The 25,537-nt window shown below is 45.6% G+C and overlaps 1 protein-coding gene across 1 annotated transcript in view; it reads right to left on the bottom strand.

Annotated features, from left to right (window-relative positions):
* The window catches only part of SHISAL2B (shisa like 2B), a 75,879-nt gene that overhangs the window by 200 nt on the left and 50,142 nt on the right, over positions 1-25,537 (bottom strand). The window lies entirely within an intron of this gene.

Raw genomic sequence — 25,537 nt, 5'->3', positions numbered from 1 at the left:
TAAACCCAAATTTAGATCAAAATGAATTCTGTGTGTTTTAACTAAAGAAATATTCTGATCTTAACCATATTATGGAAAAAACAATTGGCAAAATATTGGTCTGCAATGCAGAGGTACGGTACGGTAGAGGATCCATGTATGAAGGTGATTTTCACTGCAATTAGCAGAAGGTTTCATAGGCTTGAAGCAAAGGTTTAGTTTTTCAAATATAAAGAAAAGACCTTTTATTTTATTGGGTTTTCCTGGATAATATATATATATTGATAAACTATCCATTCTTATGGAATTTGAACTTGTGCTAACTACTGAGCCAACAGATGTGTGTTGACATGCAGGGCCTATCAGAGAGAAAAAGGGGATTCTGTAGCCATCCAGAGAATAAAGTTTCAGTCCAATGATCTGATATCGATGAGCTATGGTCAAAGCCGGATTAAGGTTTGTGGGGCCTCCAATGAATGTAACATATTACATAATACATACTACATCTATATAAGGCACCCCCCCCCCCCCCCAGTAAAAGATGTATTACTGGGCCCTCTCCTGGATTTCCTGATACCATTCCAACCAGACATTCAGTGTCTATCACTCTCACACCACCTCTTCACCCCCCCCCCCCCCCTCTGTTGGCATCCCTCAAGGTTCTGTCCTGGAACCCCTGCTCTTCACCCTCTAAAACTCTGGCCTGGGACATCTAATTAAGTCTCATGGCTCCCAATACCATTCATATGCAGAAGACACACAGATCTATATTTCTGGTCTAGATATCTCCTCTGTTCTAGCCAGAATTCCAAAGTGCCCATATCCTCCTTTTTCTCTTCCCGTTTCCTAAAACTTAACATTGACCAAACAGAACCCATAATCTTTCTTCCACCTAACACATCCCTCCCACCAGACCTAACCATCACAATTCATGGCTCCACACTCTCCCCAGTCTCTAAAGTCCATTGCCTAGGAGCCACCTTTGACCCTGCCTTATCCTTTAAGCCTCACATCCAGGTCCTTACTACAACCTGCCGCCTCCATCTCAAGAACATCTCTCGCATCTGACCCTTCCTCAATCTAGTGTCTCCACTTTTCATCTCCCCCTTGGACAATGGCAACATTCTTCTCTGTGGTCTCCGAGCTAACTCCCTAACCTCCTCCAATCCCCCCTCTATCCTAAACCAATCCATGTGTCTCCTTGCTTCTCCTCTGCCTCTCCTCTCTGCCAGTCTTTCCACTGGTTACTCATTGCACAGCAAATTCCATTTCAAATACTAACCATGACCTACAAAGCGTCCACAACCTGTCCCCTTCATATATCTCTGAACCCATCAGCCAATACCATCCCACAAGTAATCTCTGTTCCTCACAGGACCTTCAGCTTCACTCTATTACCATCCGCTCTTCTCACAATCTTATCCAGGACTTCTCCCATGTGCACCTGTTTTTGTCTTAATGTGATGTATGTGAACCCCTTAATTATGGAATTAATGGCATTAATGTGCTTTATATAGGAGACCCAGGGCCCCAAAGCAGACTTCTGAATGGCTCCCTCCCCCCTTAAAAATACATATTTGTACACACATATACAAACAAATACAGCAAATACACACCACACAGCATAAACATACAAAATACATACCCATTATCCAAGATGCTAGGGCCCCCTGACACTGCAGGCCCCATAGCAGCTGCTATGGCTGCTACTTCTGTAGTTACGCCCCTGTAAAAATGTTATGTATATAAAACTGAAAAAAAATCACTGTTTGCCAGAAAACTTTACACAGTTTCTAAGCAAAGTTGATATACTTGTGGTATGACTTTAGAACAGTTGGACTCCCATCAAAAAACATAGTTTACTATGTATTTATTCAGCATAAAAAAATTATGGTAACTTCAAAATGTTAAATAAAAATGGAAAAAATCTATTTTATGTAAAAATGATTGTTAGAAGCATTAGTTGGCCACCACATGTCTTGTAATTGAGGGACGAAATATTCAGCTGTTCAGGGGTTTATTTTTGTTTATTTTTTGATGTAGAATAATTGACCATATTCTTAAATCAGATTTTTTTATGAAAAACCTTTGAGTCCATCCCCCATCACAGAAGGTGGTATTACTGTGCCCCCACATAATTAGTTTCCCCTTTTGAGAGAACGATTCTGATTTCTGTGCTATGTATGATTTATACACGGCCACTAATTCAGACAAAGTGCTCGCTCTCCTTTGTGTGCACCGGACATGTGCTAATGAATAGGTAGATATGCCAATATAAAACATCAATATGTGTTAGGAGCAAAACAAAAATACAAAACCATAATTATTCCAGCGCCGCAACGGAAAAAAATAAAATTGCTTCATAAGTTGTTTATTTCTACAGAATAATAATAGTCCTCTAAAAGGGAAAGCACTGGACTGAATGGTACCCTGTGTGCACCCCCTTCATGTACCAACATTACAAGGACAATGCCTGTTCCCTGTTCAATCATATTTCCTTTACAGAAAGGTTATATTTTTCCATTAATGTTAATTAAGGTTATTATAGTTTATAATTGTATACATGAAGGAAAATCATTGATTGCACTTAAAGAGAACACGTTACCATTCAGACTCAGTCTAATGTGCCGGAAGGATGCTATATAACAGTAGATCATATAGGAGGAGATGAGCTACTTAATATACACTCACCGGCCACTTTATTAGGTACACCATGCTAGTAACGGGTTGGACCCCCTTTTGCCTTCAGAACTGCCTCAATTCTTTGTGGCATAGATTCAACAAGGTGCTGGAAGCATTCCTCAGAGATTTTGGTCCATATTGACATGATGGCATCACACAGTTGCCGCAGATTTGTCGGCTGCACATCCATGATGCGAATCTCCCGTTCCACCACATCCCAAAGATGCTCTATTGGATTGAGATCTGGTGACTGTGGAGGCCATTTGAGTACAGTGAACTCATTGTCATGTTCAAGAAACCAGTGAGATGATTCCAGCTTTATGACATGGCGCATTATCCTGCTGAAAGTAGCCATCAGATGTTGGGTACATTGTGGTCATAAAGGGATGGACATGGTCAGCAACAATACTCAGGTAGGCTGTGGCGTTGCAACGATGCTCAATTGGTACCAAGGGGCCCAAAGAGTGCCAAGAAAATATTCCCCACACCATGACACCACCACCACCAGTCTGAACCGTTGATACAAGTCAGGATGGATCCATGCTTTCATGTTGTTCTGACCCTACCATCCAAATGTCGCAGCAGAAATCGAGACTCATCAGACCAGGCAACGTTTTTCCAATCTTCTACTGTCCAATTTCAATGAGCTTGTGCAAATTGTAGCCTCAGTTTCCTGTTCTTAGCTGAAAGGAGTGGCACCCGGTGTGGTCTTCTGTTGCTGTAGCCCATCTGCCTCAAAGTTCGACGTACTGTGCATTCAGAGATGCTCTTCTGCTTACTTTGGTTGTAATGGGTGGCGATTTGAGTCACTGTTGCCTTTCTATCAGCTCGAACCAGTCCGCCCATTCTCCTCTGACCTCTGGCATCAACAAGGCATTTCCACCCACAGGACTGCCGCTCACTGGATGTTTTTTTCTTTTTCGGACCATTCTCTGTAAACCCTAGAGATGGTTGTGCGTGAAAATCCAAGTAGATCAGCAGTATTTGAAATACTCAGACCAGCCCTTCTGGCACCAGCAACCATGCCACGTTCAAAGGCACTCAAATCACCTTTCTTCCCCATACTGATGTTCGGTTTGAACTGCAGGAGATTGTCTTAACCATGTCTACATGCCTAAATGCACTGAGTTGCCGCCATGTGATTGGCTGATTAGAAATGAAGTGTTAACGAGCAGTTGGACAGGTGTACCTAATAAAGTGGCCGGTGAGTGTATATTGTTGTAGGAGAAGATTCATTATAACCTTTATTCATTAACACCACCCTCTTTCTATGTTAAATAGAACCCGTCAGGCAAATTAACCCCCTAAAACGAAATATATTTTAATAAACTGCCATTAGAAAGCATTGCCCCTAAACAATCAGGTCCTAAAGTTGTATGCAAATGACTTGAGATTGGTCCAAAGAATCATTATCATATTCATAAGTCCAGCTTATTCATTATTGGGAGGCACAGCCACACCCCCCAGTGCTTGACTGACAGCCTGTATAATAATGTGACACTCCTGTTGCTGGCTCCCCCTGCAGCCTGTGTGTGTATGTGATACTTCTATACACTTGACTGACATCCTGTATGATGTGACACTCCCGGTGCTGGCTCCTCTATGTGTTTCCTGTTGCTGTCGCCCCCTGCAGCCCATGGGTACGAGATACTCCTATAAACATGACTGACAGCCTGTATAATGATGTGACACTCGTGGTGCTGGCTTCTCTATGTGCTTCCTGGTGATGGTGCTCCCTGTAGCATGTGTATGTATGAGGTACTCCTGTACACATGACTGACAGCCTGTATAATAATGTGACACTCCTGGTGCTGGCTCCTAAATGTGCTTCCTGTTGATGGTGCTCCCTGCAGCCTGTGTGTATGAGATACTCCCCAAACACCGGAGCTCCTCTACTGCAGTCATTTGGTAAGGACCAGCGTGATATTGCAAACTTGCATTATTTGATATTTAAGTGCTCTTTCTGTGGCACAAGTGTTTTGCTGTGCCATTACACGCTGTGTATGTTAAATTGTGGGACAAACATTTGTACATAGCCTGGTCCGATTTATAATACATGTTACTTTAGCTCCTGTGTTTGTTTAGGGATGACTGTGTTCAGTCTGCATTGCCACTGTAACCCTTCATGAATTTAATGTGTTATAACCTTGTTTTTGTGTCATAATTTATGTCAATAAAATTAAAATTTTACTTTATTACATTTTGATGTCTTTGTTATGCCCCGGTTCCCAGGTTTGATCATGGGAAAACAGTAGGTTGTATATGTACGAGATACTCCTATACACATGTTTGACATCCTGTATAATAATATGACACTCCTGGTGCTGGCTTATCTATGTGCTTCCTGGTGCTGGCTCCCCCTGCAGTCTGTGTGTATGAAATACTCCTATACACATGACTGACAGCCTGCATAATGGTGTGGGGTGTAATGTTTCCTCCATGTGCTTCCTGGTGCTGGTGCCCCCTGCAGCCTGTGTGAGTATGAGATATTCCTATACACATGTTTGACAGCCTATATAAAGATGTGACACCCCTGGTGCTGGCTCCTCTATGTGCTTCCCGGTTCTGGCGCCCCCTGCAGCCTGTGTGTGCATGAGATACTCCTATACACATGACTGACTGCCTGTATAATGAGGTGACACTCCTGTTGCTGGCTCCTCTATGTGCTTCCCGGTTCTAGAGCCCACTGCAGCCTGTGTGTGTATAAGATACTCCTATAGTATCTGATGTCCATGTCTCTCACATGTGTATAGGAGAACACAGCATCTCAGGTACTTGTGAAGCTGATGTCTGTGCTTTTCACAGGCAGCAGATGAAGCACAAGCACTAGCAATGCTTTACTATACATTACACACAGACATGAGCAGGAGGAGGAGAGGGGAAGGTGAACACTGTGTGACATCACTTTCTCTTTCCATGTGCCCAGTTTGGACAATACATACCATATACTGAGATTGTGCTGCTCTATAACATACTGCCTGCAAATGAAAGGAAATCTATGATTTGCTTTTTTGTATTATGAACCAAACATATCTTGAGAAGGCTAAAGCTACCATGATGCAGAAACATATCTTGTTTAATCCCTGAAACAAGTGATTTTGCTGAAAAAAATATTCTAAAATTCTGATAATGAGGCTCTGGCGCTCCTGTGGCTGGCTTAGCGCTTCTCCTCACGCTAATTATGCACTGCTCCTGTCCGGACTCGCAAATTGTACTGAATGGATCAGGTTTCAGGCTTTTTGCTGGAAAGCCACACCCAGAGCTGCCTGTGATTGACAGCTGTAATTCTGATCTTGGGAAAGCTGGGTGTGCCTCTGAACTCGTTTTGCCTGCAGCTGCGGTTTGAGTGATGGACGGCTGAGCCAGTCAGTGCTGGAGGCAGTGTCCATTACTGCCTTATATTCTGCTCAGCCCCTTCATTTGGTGCTGGTTATTGCAGTCTATCTGTGTATCTAGTGCTCTTGCGTTTCTTGCTATTCTGTGTACTGACTTCTGCTTTGCCTACTGACCATTCTATTTGCTTTACGAATCTATACCTTTGCCGCCATCTTGGTTTTGACCCGGTTTGTTTGACTTCGCTTGTCTGTGTGTACCTGCTGTTTGTCCCTCAGTATCGTTTATGTCCTAGTGTGACCCCACCTTCCTGTCTGTCTAGTGTCGGTTTCTGTTACCAGTGTGAACACTGACCTATATCTGTATTCCGGTTACCTGTCCGCTCCACCATCCAGCAGCTGCCAGACAAAGTAGGTTTTCCCTGTCATCTTGTAGGGTTACTCAGGGACCATCAGTTAGGTTCCTGATAGTGGGGTCGCCCTTACCAGGGCCTTAGCCCGCAGGGACGTCGCAGGGTGAGTTCGCCACCGCCTACCTAGTCTGACAGCTAGCGCCAAGCCTGGTTGTGGTTGCACGATTGCTGGACAGGTGCTGACAGCTCCAGCCTCTTCCTGCCCAGCATAACCTGAGAATCGTCAAAACTGTGTTGCCCCTGACAGGCAGAAGTAATCAATTGCTGCACCATCGTCGAGCTGCTGTGTATGAGTCACAATGTATGAAAACAAATGGTAGATTTCTTCGAAACACTATGGGGGGGAGGATTTATCATATGCCGCTACTTGTGTATAGACCTCTTGATGTATCCGTCAGACGTATATCTATGACAGCCTCGACATGGCATAGTTTTGCGTAAAAATCTGTGAACAAATACTCCCGACCGCCCCCACGCCAAACTCCTCCGCTGGCAGTGGCGTCTCCTTCATGTCCCTTAGTAGCATAGTCACTGGTATAATTGCAATTTCTTGTAGTGTGCAAGAAATTGCAGTTTATTTCAGTGTTTCTAAGCCAGAAAACTGTTGTGGAGGGACTGATACATGTTCCTACATGTACAATCTGCGCAGCTCTTCCTGCTCTATTATACATTTTCTTTGGATAGGATACAATGTACAATTCCATATTTGAGGAATGGGGATTACCCGTCACATGTCATGAATTAGTTGTAATTGCATATAATGTATGCCAATGTATGTAATTTTTCATGAATCAATGTAAATGTAAATCAATGTAGATGTATAGTCTTCTATAGATAACAGTAATCTACATATTACAACAACCTCTTTTCTAGATGCTGGTTTTAATTCATGAAGTCTTTTATATGACATTATGTAGTACTCCACCATAATTACTCGATAACTTCACAATGCTAAGCATTCCCTATTCACATGCAGATGCTGAACGTCATTACTTATTACAGATCATAATTTATTAGCTTTTTATTCTACAGCCGCTTCTGGCTATTATTTTATCAAAAGATAGAAAAGTCACTTTTTTAGGTCATTGTTAGTTTTATCTTGGAGAACATCGTCCATCTAAGTAGTTACAGACGGACCCCTCTGCCCAATGTGACCTCTGGTGAAGCTCTCTAGATGCTTTACTATAGTCCCAGACTGCAATGATCAGCTGTAAGGTGTCTGTAATAAAACTTTATTGATAGTCCTTGGTCCCATTACAGAAAAAAATTTTGATTCCCCACTGATTATAACTGGGTAAATTTTTTAATTTTTTTGTCTGGATCTACCATAATAAAATATACAGTTTCGACTTACATACAAATTCAACTTAAGAACAAACCTATGGACTCTATCTTGTATGTAACCCGGGGAATTCCTGTATAAAGAAGAACAAGGTGTGATGATATGGCCAGTACAGAATCTGGCACTCAAGAGTATAAAGTCTGTTTGGGATCATGTAAAGAGACAAAGGGATTTGAGGATGACACAGGAGACATGTGCTTAGTCCGTCAAGGGGGTTGGAACAACCTCCCTGTTGAGCTCCTGCAAATACAATGAGGAATTTATGCTGTCAGGGATGCGAAGGCCGATCCACTAAATATTGTTGGGATTTAGATTTATCTCTTCTTCTTGCATTTTACATCTGTTTAATTGATCAGTGAAAATATTCTCATTTTTCCAAACCTGCCTCAAACTTTTTCACAGAACTGTTTGTCTACAAAGTCGCACACTGGGTAGTGTATACATGGCTGCATAGTAATTCTTTACAACTTTCTTCTATACATGCATTGTTAATATTTGTAGGCATTTATATGATTTATCAGTCCCTTTTCTGCAATTATTGTGCTTGAATATACAGTATTTATTATTGCTTTGTTCCCTTCACTTATTTTTTCTCTATTTCACTTATTTATTATGTTTATTTATGGCATTCTAGAACACCCCGCCTCTTTTTAACTCCTTCATTGTGTAGTGGTAGATATTTATGACATGGTATTAAAGTACAAGTAACTTTCGACAAAATTTTTATAAATGAATAGCGCAGATGATAATAAACTTTGCAATATACTTTAATAAATTAAACTGTCAGTGTCCCCTTTTATCCTCTTTTTTTTCTTCCTTATCCACTGTATCCTGTGTCTAATGTGTCTAATGACTTCAGTCTTTATAGACAGTCCCTGGTTAGTCTAATTTATTTAGAAAGCTGAATCATTAAGGGAAATATTCTCTAGGTATGGAAAGAGTTAAATGTTAGCCTCCTTTTCTGTCTGAAGTGGACAGAGCTCTGAAGACTTTCAGAATCATTGCTCACTATGAAAGAAAAGCAACAACAAGGCACAAAAAGGTATTTTACTTAACATTTAATGTATAAATACACAAAGAGAAGAGAGCTCAGCCCGTTTGTACAATGTGCTCTGAAGTCTGAGCCGTAGTGGCTTGAACAGACAATCATAAGAGAAGGAAGATTTTCGGTCACCGGTTGTTAAAAATTCATAATCCAATCTTCGTTTCTTTATCCATAAAATCCACATCTAATTGCCATCACCATAGTCCTCACTGGACAAAGTCAGTCATCGTGTTTAAAAATGCAAGTGTTCTTATTCGAGACGGTCATGTATAAGAACGCTTGAGTGCATTTGAAACACGTTGACTGACTTTGTCCAGTGAGGAGTATGGTGATGGCAATACTGAAACCAGATCGTAGTGCGGTAGGGGCTGTATGGAGAGAGCTCCCTCCTTACAGGGCTCCTTCCTTTCTTGATCACTGCTGACACCAATTGCAGCAGTTAACCTGCCAATGGACTCTAGGCACTAGGCTTTACATGCTATTGAATGCCCCCAGAGCACTTATTAAGGCTACATTCACACTAACGTATGGGGGACGTATATACGGCCAACGTATATACGGCCGATATACGTCCTCCATACACTTCTATGGGCGCACGGCACCCTACGGGAGCGGTACGGTGCAGCACACGTGCGGCACCGTACCGTTCCGTACCCGGGAAAAAGATAGGACATGTCCTATCTTTTCCCGTAATACGGCGCCGTGCGCCATAGGTTGCTATGGAGAGGGGCGGGGGTGAGCAGCGCTCACCTCCTCCTCCTCTCCCCGTACACTGCCGTTGCCCGCTACGGTACGGTACGGGCGGGCAACGGCAGTGTGAATATAGCCTAACTGTCCGTCACTCTAGAAACACTGCCGCCTTCTGCTGTTGCATCTCAAATTTTGTGTTGGCACATAGGGTTGCATTGCTGAAGCCGGTAAAGTGTGAGCCACTACCCAGACCTGTGATTTCAGATGCATCCGTAGGAGGAGGCGGTGCGGCTGGAGTGGCTGGTGGGTAAGATGTGCTTCAGAGAGCATGTGAGAGCTTATGCAGACAAAACCAGGAGGGGCTCCGATGATGTCCCCCAGAGAAATTTCCTTTAATGCAGTGTGTTATAAAGTTTACTATTATCATCTACACTTAAATACTCTATAACCATATAGGGATATGTGTTGTGTTGCACTTTGACCTAAAAAATTGCCTGGTTATTATAGGTTTTATGGCAGAAATAAACATAATGTTTGGAAGTTTTGTTTTCATATATATCTTTTCAAATAAAGGCGGTCCCTTACTTAGGAAACCCCAACTTACAGGCGACCCTCAGTTACAAACGGACCTCTGGATGTTGGTAATTTACTGTACTTTAATCCTAGGCTACAATGATCAGCTGTAACAGTTATCAAAGGTGTCTGCAACTAAGATTTATCGTTGATTCTGGTTTTTATAACAACACAAAAGTTGTTATAAGCCAATTGTCACAGAGACCAAAATACATTTGGCTGGGGTTACAATTATAAAATATACAATTTCGACTTACATACAAATTGAATTTAAGAACAAACCTACCGAACCTATCTTGTATGTAACCCGGGGACTGCCTGTAGTCTCCGTTCAAAGCAGATGGTATGTACATATACATTGAAATGTTCTCATAATTCTCCATTCAGTCCTTATTTCAATCCTTTTAGGAGAGGAGCTCATTGTGCAGTGGTGTATATTGTATGTACACTAATCTGTCCATTATATGTATATAAATACACACATGTAAGCCTTCATACATCTATCTGGTAGAACGCAATATTAATCCGGCTTCTGTTCCCGACAGAAAAGGATGATGGCGTCATGTAACCTTTAGCTTCCATGTAGAATATAAAAGCCCATTCCTATTCACAGATATATTTTTTCTGAAGGGTAAACATGTGTTAATTCTGCATTTTTATTCTGTTTCATTGTTCTGATCTTCCTTTCTGGATTGGTTTGAGCTTCTGACCCAAGAGGCCTGTACATCTGCTGTGTAGTGTATGAACACATTCTGCTCTATTAAAGTGCATGTGCTTGTAGTGATGGGAACACAGAATGCAACATATTGTTGGTCTGGATTTTATTATGTAAGTGTTATTGCGTTAGATTTTAATATATGGTCATGGCTCAGTATATAGACAACAATATAATACACAGGGGGGAGATTTATCAAGCGCAGGTGCATTGTGTGCCACCACTTGAAGCTCCCCTTGTCGCTTTGATCTTACCACATATACCAAGAGGCTGTGAGGGTCCTGGGGTAGGGACGATGACACAAGACAACACCTGGAACCGGAATCTAAGTGGCACCCGGTTCCCACCAGGCGAGGTTCAGAGTTGTCAGGCAGGTTCGTGGTCAGGGACAGGTCAAGACAGGTGGCAAAGGTTCAGGGTCAGAGGCAGAGCAGAAGGAGGAGCGTGAACAGGAAAAGGTCCTGGTCACAACGGGGAATCACAGGCACAAGGCACAAAACAAATCTTTCTTGACGGCATAGAGCATGAAGATCCGCTGGTGGATGCTGGGAGAAGCCAGCTTTTAACTAGTGGCCAGCCCCAATCAGTGGTGCGCTGGCCCTTCAAATTTAAAGAGGACCTGTTGTCCCCGAAAAATACCCACACCAAATATGTTCTCCCTAATCCTGTCCCCAGCACCTTTATATTTATTCCATTTTTATTACAATTTGTGTGTGCAAATAAAGTTTTAATCGATCCGACCTATTACCAAATAAGAGGTCTGATCATACAGTTGACACCTGCTGTGTATGGAGAGAGCTCAGCCCGTGAGCTCTCTCTATTATACACCCCCTGCAGCACCAGGAAGTTCTGTACATCCTGGTGACCAAAGGGGTTAAGTTTCAGGACACAATGAGAAAAGGAGTAAACCAGTAAACTAGTTAGTAAGGCATGGCTGGCGCCAGCACCCGGCTTACCCTGGCAAGTGCCGGTGCCCCAGAGCTTCTAGAGGGGCCCATGGCGCACACTGGCCCGATCTTAAAACTCAATTACATCCGCTACCTTGTGCCGCCGATATAATTGAGAGTCGGCGTGCTGGCACGGGTGACAGGGGGCGGTGCCGCAAGCGGGACCCTCGGAGGACTCTGCAAATGACAGGCAGAGCGTTTCTGTGCAGGACGCTGGCCGGCCACGTCATGACCTCACACCGCCAGCGTCCCTGCTGCTGCACAGAAGACGCTGCCCTAAAGATTGCCGCCCCAGAAGAGGTGAAGGGGAGCGCGGGTTGGAGCCCTGGACCTGCATGAGGTGAGTTAACGTTTATTATTTTTCTACTGCCCACTATATGGTTCCTAATTAATGGAGCCTGGATGTTACAGGTAAAAGAAGCTGTATATTAATCTGAGGGGCTGTGTATTAATCTGAGGGGCTGTATATTAAATTGAGTGGGCTGTGTATTAATTTGAGGGGCTGTGTATTAATCTGAGGGGCTGTGTATTAAATTGAGGGGCTGTGTATTAATCTGAGGGGCTGTGTATTAATCTGAGGGGCTGTATATTAATCTGAGGGGCTGTGTATTAATCTGAGGGGCTGTGTATTAATCTGAGGGGCTGTGTATTAATCTGAGGGGCTGTATATATTAATTTGAGGGGCTGTGTATTAATCTGAGGGGCTGTGTATTAATCTGAGGGGCTGTGTATTAATCTGAGGGGCTGTGTATTAATCTGAGGAGCTGTATATTAATCTGAGTAGCTGTGTATTAAATTGAGGGGCTGTGTATTAAATTGAGGGGCTGTGTATTAATCTGAGGGGCTGTATATTAATCTGAGGGGCTGTGTATTAATCTGAGGGGCTGTATATTAATCTGAGGGGCTGTGTATTAATCTGAGGGGCTGTATATTAATCTGAGGGGCTGTGTATTAATCTGAGGGGCTGTGTATTAAATTGAAGGGCTGTGTATTAAATTGAGGGGCTGTGTATTAATCTGAGGGGCTGTGTATTAATCTGAGGGGCTGTATATTAATCTGAGGGGCTGTATATTAATCTGAGGGGCTGTGTATTAAATTGAGGGGCTGTGTATTAATCTGAGGGGCTGTGTATTAATCTGAGGGGCTGTATGTTAATCTGAGGGGCTGTGTATTAATCTGAGGGGCTGTATATAATTCTGAGTAGCTGTGTATTAAATTGAGGGGCTGTGTATTAAATTGAGGGGCTGTATATTAATCTGAGGAGCTGTGTATTAAATTGAGCGGCTGTGTATTAAATTGAGGGGCTGTGTATTAATTTGAGGGGCTGTGTATTATTCTGAGGGGCTGTATATTAATCTGAGGGGCTGTGTATTAAATTGAGGGGCTGTGTATTAATCTGAGGGGCTGTGTATTAATCTGAGGGGCTGTGTATTAATCTGAGGGGCTGTATATTAATCTGAGGGGCTGTATATTAAATTGAGGGGCTGTGTATTAATCTGAGGGGCTGTATATATTAATCTGAGGGGCTGTGTATTAAATTGAGGGGCTGTGTATTAATCTGAGGGGCTGTATATATTAATTTGAGGGGCTGTGTACTAATCTGAGGAGCTGTGTATTAAATTGAGGGGCTGTATATTAATCTGAGGGGCTGTGTATTAAATTGAGGGGCTGTGTATTAAATTGAGGGGCTGTGTATTAATCTGAGGGGCTGTGTATTAATCTGAGGGGCTGTGTATTAATCTGAGGGGCTGTGTATTAAATTGAGGGGCTGTGTATTAATCTGAGGGGCTGTATATTAATTTGAGGGGCTGTGTATTAATCTGAGGGGCTGTGTATTAATCTGAGGGGCTGTGTATTAAATTGAGGGGCTGTGTATTAAATTGAGGGGCTGTATATATTAATCTGAGGGGCTGTATATATTAATCTGAGGGGCTGTGTATTAATCTGAGGGGCTGTGTATTAAATTGAGGGGCTGTGTATTAAATTGAGGGGCTGTGTATTAATCTGAGGGGCTGTATATTAATTTGAGGGGCTGTATATTAATCTGAGGGGCTGTGTATTAATTTGAGGGGCTGTATATATTAATCTGAGGGGCTGTATATATTAATCTGAGGGGCTGTGTATTAAATTGAGGAGCTGTGTATTAAATTGAGGAGCTGTGTATTAATCTGAGGGGCTGTATATTAATCTGAGGGGCTGTATATATTAATCTGAGGGGCTGTGTATTAAATTGAGGGGCTGTGTATTAATCTGAGGAGCTGTGTATTAATTTGAGGGGCTGTATATATTAATCTGAGGGGCTGTGTATTAAATTGAGGGGCTGTGTATTAATCTGAGGGGCTGTGTATTAAATTTAGGGGCTGTGTATTAATCTGAGGGGCTGTATATATTAATCTGAGGGGCTGTGTATTAAATTGAGGGGCTGTGTATTAAATTGAGGGGCTGTGTATTAAATTGAGGGGCTGTGTATTAATCTGAGGGGCTGTGTATTAATCTGAGGGGCTGTGTATTAAATTGAGGGGCTGTGTATTAATCTGAGGGGCTGTATATTAATCTGAGGGGCTGTATATTAATCTGAGGGGCTGTGTATTAATCTGAGGGGCTGTATATTAAATTGAGGAGCTGTATATTAACCCATTAAGGACGCAGTGTTTTATATTCATTTTTTCGCTTCACACCTTCTAAAATCTATAACGTTTTCATTTTCCCGTGTTCAGAGCTGTGTGAGGGCTTTATTCTGCATAACAAACTTCTCAGTGACACTATTTACTATTCCATGACGTGTACTGGGAAGCTGGAAAAAAATTCCAAATGTGGGGAAAAACGCATTTGTGTCACTTTATTGTGGGCTCAGTTTTTTCCATATGCAACACCCTCGCCGATGCAAGGCAGAGCTGTGTTTGCAAATACGTCCCACCATGTAGCTTGCAGCCTGTGTAGGGTCTGATTAGCCTCACAGCATGTCACTACATAACACTAGATAACACAGATGAACTCTGCAGTGGTAGATCCTGCCTGGTAAGGCAGGAGTTAATTGCTTTATGTGATGTAAAATGTGTCATCCAATCACATGTATTATCCTAATGTATTGTAAGCTGGGATGTAATTGGAGGAGTAACCACCACATGACCAAGAGCTGAGAAAAAGTGACGGTTGGAGAATTCCAACAGTTAGTTCAGTCAGAGAAGTGAGTCTGACAGGATTCAGTCAGAAAGACTAGCCAGTCAAACCAAGCAGTGAGACAGTAGAGTGTAGTGAATTAGTCAGTGAGAGGAAAGGGGTATCATCCTACCTTCCAGGGTGATATCTGAAGCAACCCAGGACAAGCTGAAGCATCCTACTAGGACACAGCTATCTCCCAGCCTGCCATTGCATCCAGGCTGATGATCCCTCCTGTGGCTCCCTCCAAATGCATCTCAGCACTCCACCATTTTGTTAAGGCACGTTGCTGCGGTTCCAATAAAGAACTGTAAGTTGTTTTTGTTCAATGTCTGCCTCCGTCTGGTCCCTGCTACTATGGCTGTCACCATCACGGGCACCCTGTCCACCACACAGAGACCCATACTCTAGACACCAAAGGGTTGCCCCAGGGAGATCCGCTATAGCAGCCTCTCCCTCATCATTTCTTGCCAACACCACCCTGCTGGAGACCTGCCAGGCTGTAGGACAGCCCTCCGGTCCCCATACCAAGCACCGTGACCAGGTACTGCGGGCCCCGGCTGACTCCAGGCCCCGAGAAAAGGCTAGGCCCCGGTGGGGGATGTTGCAAGTGGCATCACGAACACAGGATCATTACTTCTGTGCCTTATTCTGGCACTAGAGACTATCCTTTATTGAAAAACTACTGTGCTGCCTAACCCTGCTACCATTCGGGTATAGGCCAAAGTGATTTTGTGCTATATTTCACATTGACTTTATTACTGCTGCCAAGCGCTGTCAAGCATCGCTCCAGCAATCAGGGGGTTAATCCCTGCCAACGGACTCTGTTAGCTCAACTACAGTTGGTGCAGAGCGGTTGAAGCATTTACCTCACAAGGCTGTGGCGCAGCAAGTATTTCCAGCCCGGCAAATCCTCACTGGCGGGAACTCCAGAGTCGTCACTAGGCTCCGCCCCCTGCGCGAGTGGCGCAAAGCACCGTGGATGAGGAGCTGGAGCGTGTGCGGCCGGCAACGAAGAGGGTTAATCGGCCATCTTGGATTTCGGCGCAGGCCGCGCCTGAAGCCTGCCAGCAGCGTGCGCCTCATCCGGAGTTCCGGCACACGTGTCCTGCGACTGGAGGAGAACACCGCTGAGCACCACCGAGACCCTGCTGCCTGCCGGACATCGGGAACAGAGTCCTTCATGCACCGGAGCTGTCCTGTCACCGCGGCTGATCCTGAGTGAGTACCGCTGGGGAAGTTAAAGGGGGGTAGAGATTGTTTCCGACGCTAGGTTATTGGCTCACCTCCCAGGGAATAGTGACTGTGTCTTAAAGTGCCCACGTCCCATTCTAGCCATCGCCCATAGCAACGAACATTGTGTAACCCTACAGACCTCCCTCAGCTAGGCCAGTCATGTCCGCCCAGGACGAAGATACGGGACTGGAGCAGGTCCCGTCCCCTGGTCCCTCCTCAGGGTACCAGAGCATGTTAAGCCCTCCAGAGAGTCCTTTCACTTTGCCCTCTCCCTACAGGAGACATGGAAGGCCATAACCCGTCTTGATCCCAAAGACGCTGAAACCTCTGATCAAACCCTGAGGGAACAATTCATTAATGGACTTGTTGATAGAAATCAAAGGTGTCAACTAAAGATCATCTCTTCTCAACATGCCCAGGCCTCCTTTCTTGAGTTTAAGGAAATTGCCATTGACATATTAGGGGACCGACCGCCTACTGGACCGCAGAAAGAGCCTGAATCCGAGGAAATGGAGGACTCTAGCTTGCCATCCAACGCAGTCGACATCACCTACTCCAGCGGCTACAGAAGTTGCTGGCTTAGCAGGACAGATCCCTAATCTGGCGGACACCCTGCATAAAATACTCGATCGGTTGATCCAGTTGGAAGTGACTGTCTCCGCTATGAGGAAGAAACCTCCAGAGAATTCTGTATGGTCAGCTACCCCTCGTGACTCTCCAGCCAAACAGCGCCCAAGAGAAGAGAAGTCGTTAAGCACCTGGAGTCAGAAGAAACCCCGACAGCGGTGCAGCTACTGCCATAAATATGGGCATGAAGAGGATGGATGTCGTCAGTTAAACGACAAACCCTTGGAGCTAAGGGACGACCTCCAAGGGAAGAACCTGTAAGTCCCCGAGATGCTAACTGGATGCCCAGGTTCGTTGGGACTCGCCCCATGGTTCATGTAACCATCAACGGAGTTACCCTACCGGCCTTAATTGATACCGGCTCTCAAGTGACCACCCTCCGGAGTGCTGCCTTCGAGAAATGCCGAGGAGGAGCATCCTTAATCCAGCCTCCCAAGGCTTACTTGAACATTATTGCTACGAACGGAAAGCCCGTACCCATCCGTGGCTAACCATTGGAGACACTGAGTTAACCAGACAGGGCGTAGTGGTGACACGAGTGCCCGAAAACAGTAACTTCTCCCTGGTACTGGGTACCAATGTCCTCCGCAACTGCTACCCGGAAGTGCTGAAGGCTCTCCACGACTCCCTGCCAACAGTGCCCAACGCTTCCCGGAAGGTAACTCAGGAGACTATGCAGGTTCTAGCGGCGCAACAGAAGTTTGCTGGCCCTAATGGTGAAATCTGCAGAGCCCGGATCAAGGATCCCCAACCTGTCCGCCTTCAACCTGGGACTGAGACGTTAGTATGGTGTCGAGCCTGCATGGGCGTCCAAGGTCAAGACTACCAGGCGTTAGTAGAACCTCTACCAGCTGATGAAGACCTGCCCATTCTAGCCGCCAGGAGCCTAGTCACTGTATCCCGAGGACAAGTACCCATTCGACTACTAAATGTGGGAGACTCCCCAGTGGATCTGAGAAAGTACCAAGCCGTAGCCACTCTCTTCAGCGTCCATCTTGAAGACTTGGTGGAAACCTCTCTGTCTGCCTCCCAACAGTTGGAACTGAAGCTAAGTGCTGAAGGTGAGCCTGCCGAGCAATCCTGGTGGCTTGAGCTCAATATTGGAGACGACGATTTTACTCCTGCAGACCAAGTACAAGGTGTCCTGGATGTCGTTATGAAGCACCACCAGGCCTTCAGCAAACACCCACTGGATTTTGGGCAGACTACTCTGATCCAAAATATCATCCCTACTGGCTCTCATCCCCCTATCAAGGAGCGATACCGGCCCATACCTCCAGCCCGCTACCAAGAGGTGAAAAAGCTGGTACAAGAGATGAAGACAGCCAACGTTATCCGGGAGAGTCACAGCCCATGGGCTGCCCCGCTGGTCCTTGTGAAGAAGAAGGATGGAACCCTTCGATTCTGTGTTGACTATAGGAAGATCAACAATATCACCCACAAGGACGCCTACCCTCTGCCTCGAATCGAGGAATCCCTCGCAGCCCTAGGGTCAGCTGCCTACTTCTCTACCCTGGACCTGACCAGTGGCTACTGGCAAGTGGCCATGGCGCCAGAAGACAGAGAGAAGACGGCTTTCACCACCCCAATGGGCCTGTTCGAGTTCAACAACATGCCGTTCGGGCTATGCAACGCCCCAGGCACATTTCAACGGCTGATGGAGAGATGTTTGGGTCATCGCAACTTCGAGACCGTCCTGCTATTTGGACGACATCATCATCTACTCCAAGACTTATGAAGACCACCTCCACCATCTGGCTGAAGTCTTCCAAATCCTGACCCAACATGGGTTGAAGGTCAAGCCATCCAAGTGCCACCTGCTACAACCTAGCGTCAAGTACCTGGGACATGTGGTGAGCGCTCATGGAATTGAGCCAGATCCAGAGAAGATTGCAGCTGTCCACAACTGGCCTACCCCATCAACCATATGGGACATCAAAAGCTTCCTGGGATTTTCCAGTTATTACAGGCGTTTCATCCCGAAGTTTGCCCAGCTGGCGGCTCCCCTGCAAGAACTTCTAAGGGACCTGCCAAAAGAGAGCCAACGTTCCCGAGTATCCATTGAGTGGAAAGCCGAACGAGAAGCTGCCTTCCAGATGCTCAAGCAACGGTTGACTGAGCCTCCGGTGTTGGGATATCCAGACTACAGTCTGCCTTTCACCCTATACACTGATGCCAGCAAGCAAGGCCTAGGGGCTGTACTATCCCAGCTCCAAAACGGAACTGAAAGGGTCATAGCCTACGCCAGCCGTTCCCTCCGAGAACCGAAGCAAAACGACCAGAACTACAGTTCCTTCAAGTTGGAGTTTCTGGCGTTAGTCTGGGCTGTGACCGAAAAGTTAAAGGACTACCTGGCTGCATCCTTCTTCACTGTCTTCACAGACAATAATCCCTTGGCGCATCTGAACACCGCCCGTCTTGGAGCACTGGAACAACGGTGGGCTTCTAGACTTGCCAACTTCAACTTTACCATCAAGTACCGGGCTGGTAAGACCAATGACAACGCCGACGCTCTGTCCCGTCTCCCTGACCAGTGGGAGGGACCCTCCACGGATGCTCAGTGGGAAGATGTGGAGATGCCAGCGTTCTATGCCCGGTTTGTGCGTCAAGATGCCCAGAGAGTTTACTCCTTACCGTCAGAGGCAGCGCCAGCTACTCCTCAAGAAGAGTCAGAGCCCCCTGCGGAAAAGGACTTCTGGATAAGTCTTCAGGCTGATAGCCGCGCCATAGGAGAAGTAATGGACTATCTCTCTAGTGGGCGAGTGCCTGAAAGAATCCGCCGCAGAAGAGCTGACGGAGAACTGTCTCAATTGTGGCGCCAGAGAAAGACTCTGAACATGCATCAGGGTCTGTTAAAGAGAAGAACTCTGGACCCTATCACTTATGACTGGCTGTACCAGATTGTGATTCCCAGGAGGGACGCCAAGATAGTACTGGACATGTACCATGACCAGTCCGGACACATTGGCGCTCAGAAGACTGAAGCCACGCTCCGAAGGCGCTTCTACTGGGTCAACATGAAGCCCGACATCGAAGCCTGATGTCGGGAATGCCCAGCCTGTGCCATCGCTCGAGGAGAGCGACACAATCAAAGGGCCCCTCTACATCCCATTGTGAGCCAACGGCCCTTAGAGATCCTGGCATTGGATCATGTGAAGTTGGAGCCCAGCAGATCCGGTCACAGTTATGCTCTCACGATCATCGACCACTATACCAAGTTTGTGGTTGCAGTACCTGTCAGAGACCTATCTGCAAGGACCACCGCAGCGGCCCTGTGGAAGAGCTTCATCCTCCCCTATGGCTGTCCGGACCAGATCCTTACGGACCAAGGAACAGCGTTTGAGTCCCAAGTCTTCCAAGAGCTGTGCACTCTATATGGCTGTAAAAAGCTGAAGACCACAGCCTATCATCCCCAAGGCAACGGGCTTTGCGAAAAGATGAATCAGACTCTAATCAACATGCTGAGGACTCTGACCCCTGCAAAAAGGGCTGACTGGCCAAAACTGTTGCCCGAATTAGTGTACCTGTACAACAACACCACTCATTGCTCCACAGGATACACCCCATATTATCTGATGTTCGGGAGACACGGCCATCTCCCTGCTGATATGACCTGGGACATGGAGTCCCCTGATTCTCAGTCTTTACTCCCCCAGACTGACTGGGTTCATGAACACCAGAGGCGCCTGGCGGATGCCAGAGAAGTTGTCGATCTGCGGTTGGAAGAGGCCCGAGAGAAACAAAAAAGGGACTTTGATCGTAATGCCTGTGCTGAGCCTCTTGCCCCAGGAGATCGAGTGTGGCTGCGCAACAACCATCCCACCAGTAAGCTAGATGGGCGTTGGGAGCGTGAGCCATACCTAGTTAGGGACAGTCTGTCCCCTGAAGTCTACGAGATTTCAAGAGGAGACCGTCCACTACTCCGGGTACATAGGAACCGGCTGAAGAGATGTCTTTGTCCTTTTGCCCCTATGTCCACACCTCTCACCTCGACCCCCAACTTACAGACCTCCTTGTGTTCATCTACCCCCAGTTTCTTAGAGCTTGTGACTGTGCCTCAACTCTGTTTTGTTGTTTCCACTCCAGTAAGAGGTACCCCAGAGAGACCATCATCCCCACCGCAGTCTCCAATACTGCTGCCTGTGGAGGATGATCCGGCTCCAGTGTCTGCAACCCCTGAAGCATCAGAGACAGCTGAGACTCCGACTCCAGCGCCTGACTCAGAGGAGGACGATGAGGAGGTTGTTATCTTCTCCCAGCCGGAACTTCGGAGGCCTCAAAGGGAGACGAAAGGTAAAGCTCCTGCGTACCTGCAGGAGTACCAACTGGTGTCACACAGAAGGAGGCGGCAGGTACGCTTTTCTGACACCGAAGTACTTACCACCGAAGAAGATACTGAGTAACCCCTGATGGGCTGAAAGCCTTACCAGGTACTGTGCTTATTGTACATATTGTAAATATTATTACTGCTATCCCATTTGGGCTGAGCGCCCGCTATTCCACAAGAGCCAGAGACTTTCCTGGGACTCTCACCCCTATTTATTTTTTTCAGTCAAGAGACATACCTTGCACTGACCACTGTCATGTGCTATGATAGCACCCCTACAAAGGACTCTGTCCCTCTACACATAGAGGAGACCCTTTGCATCTTTATTGCACTTTTCCCACTTCAAGGGCTGTACCCAGAAGATGGACTTTGCTATTAAAGACCTTCTGAGAGACTTTTGCCAACCTCAAGGAAAAGTTGCTACTTTATTTATTTTTATATTGCACTTTTATGCCTTTCCTTTTCAGGTAAAGAGACATTCTATGCTGCTACCCTGAGTAGCCTAACTATCTGTAACATTTGTAATGTTATAAGATGTGTACCCATTGGGCTCCTAAGCCAATGTGAGTTTACAAAATGCTTGCACACTGTCAATTTATGTCTGTAGTTTGCACTAACCTTTTATAGGCTTTTCAGATTGTAGTGTGGCTGTGTCGGACCGTCTAATCTGTAAACCTTGACCGCAATCTTATGCCTCAAACCAAAGCTTTGCAAGTGGGGGTAGTCTGTAAACTGCGGGTCCTTAGGGGACCGGGGGTGTTAAAGATATAGCACCTGGATGCCACTCACACAAGGGTAAGAATGTTAGTCGACAGGTACTTGTACATTGTACAATGTTTTATTGTGTCACATATGCCAATGTAATGCATATATACACTATATATTTGTCGCCAGGGAAGAAGTGTTTATATAACAAATATACAGGCCCCGGTGCAAGGAGTGGATTACAGTACATGACACCACACCTTTCCTACTGTACAGTTTGGTTTAATGGCGTCAGCAACCAACTGTCACACATGTCCTTGTCTTAGTCCGACACCAACCCAGGTGCCTGTCTCCAGGACCATGGGCGGTTTGTCCCTACAGATCATGTAGCCTGCACTTCACAGAAGTGCCCCTATCTACCTCTGCGCCCCAATCAGTCTGTAGTCGAGCCGAGGGCGGCTCTTTCAATTGCCCCGGGGGTATGCAACACCCTCGCCGATGCAAGGTAGAGCTGTGTTTGCAAATACGTCCCACCATGTAGCTTGCAGCCTGTGTAGGGTCTGATTAGCCTCACAGCATGTCACTACATAACACTAGATAACACAGATGAACTCTGCAGTGGTAGATCCTGCCTGGTAAGGCAGGAGTTAATTGCTTTATGTGATGTAAAATGTGTCATCCAATCACATGTATTATCCTAATGTATTGTAAGCTGGGATGTAATTGGAGGAGTAACCACCACATGACCAAGAGCTGAGAAAAAGTGACGGTTGGAGAATTCCAACAGTTAGTTCAGTCAGAGAAGTGAGTCTGACAGGATTCAGTCAGAAAGACTAGCCAGTCAGACCAAGCAGCGAGACAGTAGAGTGTAGTGAATTAGTCAGTGAGAGGAAAGGGGTATCATCCTACCTTCCAGGGTGATATCTGAAGCAACCCAGGACAAGCTGAAGCATCCTACTAGGACACAGCTATCTCCCAGCCTGCCATTGCATCCAGGCTGATGATCCCTCCTGTGGCTCCCTCCAAATGCATCTCAGCACTCCACCATTTTGTTAAGGCACGTTGCTGCGGTTCCAATAAAGAACTGTAAGTTGTTTTTGTTCAACGTCTGCCTCCGTCTGGTCCCTGCTACTACGGCTGTCACCATCACGGGCACCCTGTCCACCACACAGAGACCCATACTCTAGACACCAAAGGGTTGCCCCAGGGAGATCCGCTATAGCAGCCTCTCCCTCATCATTTCTTCCCAACACCACCCTGCTGGAGACCTGCCAGGCTGTAGGACAGCCCTCCGGTCCCCATACCAAGCACCGTGACACTAGCGTGCCTAGGCCGCAACCGCCAGCCACTCAGGTACTGCGGGCCCCGTCTGACTCCAGGCCCCGAGAAAAGGCTAGGCCCCGGTGGGGGATGTTGCACATATACAGGCAGTCCCCGGGTTACATACAAGATAAAGACTGTAGGTATGTACTTAAGTCGAATTTGTATGTAAGTCGGATCTGGTGTATTTTATAAATGTACAGTAACTCCAGACAATATTTTTTTTGTTTTATATGACAGGCAACTGTGCACAAGCATGTTAAGTTGATTTTGATGCTTGTGCTCCTGTTCAGATTGAAATTCACTTATTGCCCCTGTGACAATTGGATTTTTAAATTTTTTTAAAAAACAGTGCTTCTGTGCCCATACAGAAGAAGCAGCTGGTATCGCTGACCGCGTTCTTAGTTACCTCCGCCGAGATCGCCATATGCTGCCATCACTAAGGACGCGGTCGCGGTCCTTAGTTACAGCCACCCTCCGCCGAGATCGCTGAAGCGCTTCTACAGGGCACAGAACTTAGGACAGTATCTGCGATCTGAGTTACGGGCCACTCCTAGATACAAACGGGGCTCTTGTATGCGCAGGCCAGGACCCCGTTCGTATCTACGGGTTGTTCGTAACTCAGAACCGCGTAAGTCGGGGACTGCCTGTATGTAGGTTTTATTGCATTTTAATACAAATGAAAACTTTTTCATACTATGGTGTAGGAGCTGTGTGTGAGATGAGCTGACGTTTTCATTGCTACCATTTTGAGGACTGCAACTTTTTGATCACTTTTTATAAAAAAAATTTATGTGATGTAAAGGTGGCGTTTTGGCTAATTAGGCGCCATCTTCCATTATGGGGTTCACCGTCAGGAATAACCATTTTTATATTTTGATCAGGCAGTTTGAGAAGCTGTGATGCCTGTTTTTGTGATTTTTACTGTCTATTTAGTTGTATATCAGTTTTATGGAAAGAGGGGTGAATCTTATTGAATTTATTTTTTTTTAGACCCTCTAGGACAGTGATGGCAAACCTTTTAGAGGCCGAGTGCCCAAACTACAACCGAAAAACCCTGCTTATTTATCGCGAGGTGCCAACCAAAAATTAAAAGTGTAACTTATTGCTCCCTGTTCAACAACTTTCAATCATATTGGCCTCTAAGGACAGCAACACAGTAGAAAGATTGAAAATTTTCATCATTTTAGCTTCTTTCCAGTTTCCCTCTGTACACAGAGAATCGTGGGGGCAGCAGGAGGTCCTCCAAAAATAATTCGACCTTGTCTAATTCTCTCTCTTCTTACAGTCCCAAGTAGGGAAGTCAGTTTCAAAATATGACTGAAAGCAGAATCTTTTAAGTTGCTTGGAACTGCAGGAAAATTCTTTGAGTCTTGTCTGGTGTGCTGGGGCAATGGCCCGGGTGCCCACAGAAAGAGCTGAGTGCCGCCTCTGGCACCCGTGTCATAGGTTCGCCACCACTGCTCTAGGGTATTTTAACCCTACATGGCCTGATCGCTCCTACCATATACTGCCATACTACTAAATTGCAGTATATGGCATCTTTACATAGGATTCGTTACAATGTGTACATGTACGGTATAAAGAACTAAGAGGTTAATTCATTAAATTCTATATTTTTTTTTTAATGCCGCCACATGAGTTTACTGCTAAGGGGCCCACTGAGGCTCTGTCACCCAGGGGCCCACTGAATCCTGGAGCCGGCCCTGTAGTAAGGACAGAATGAAACCAAATAACGCTTATTAGCTCGTCTTCAGTTGCACTATACGGACAGACGATGCCGCTGAAGTCCAATGGGGACAGGCGTTACATTTGCAGCTTCTGTGGAGACCTTCTTTGACTCCTTTGTTTTTCTTTTTATTAAAAATATCTGAGATCATTTTAGTTCAATCTCTGCAAAGAAATCTCCTAACCTCTTAATTATGTAGTCACATGTGGTCCACTTCTACAAGTCTCCACTTTATAATATCAATATCTTATGTTGCATGGCAACTCTAAAAGCACTACAGAGGTTCTGCATTGTGTGCGGCACATTGCGACATCTTCAAGTGCTGGAAGAGTAAATGTATTGAGAACAATGGACTATTAGCATGTGGCTTTCATATGCCATAGGAAGCAGCTGAAGATGAATCCCTGACTCTTAAAGTATTGCTGAATGCTCAGCATGAAATATGAAATCTGTGCAAGATGAAAATTACATTATCAAGTGTCATATCCGAGTTCTAACTATAAAGTAGGGTGCGCCGTATTAGTATGCCTCCCTACCACACCCAATATGTTTCACCAATTTACTGTTGTTGTAGCTACTTATATTCCTCAACTTGCATCACAATATGCACCCACCCGCTCCTCACAGTGGACTCCTCCCTCTCTCTTCGGGTTGCTAATACTTTACAGGCAGTCCCCGGGTTACGTACAGGATAGGTTCTGAAGATTTGTTCTTAA

The sequence above is a fragment of the Engystomops pustulosus genome, chromosome 1 (genome assembly GCF_040894005.1).
Source record: "Engystomops pustulosus chromosome 1, aEngPut4.maternal, whole genome shotgun sequence".
Taxonomy (NCBI): Eukaryota; Metazoa; Chordata; class Amphibia; order Anura; family Leptodactylidae; genus Engystomops; species Engystomops pustulosus.
This window is presented reverse-complemented; position numbering and strand designations above follow the sequence as displayed.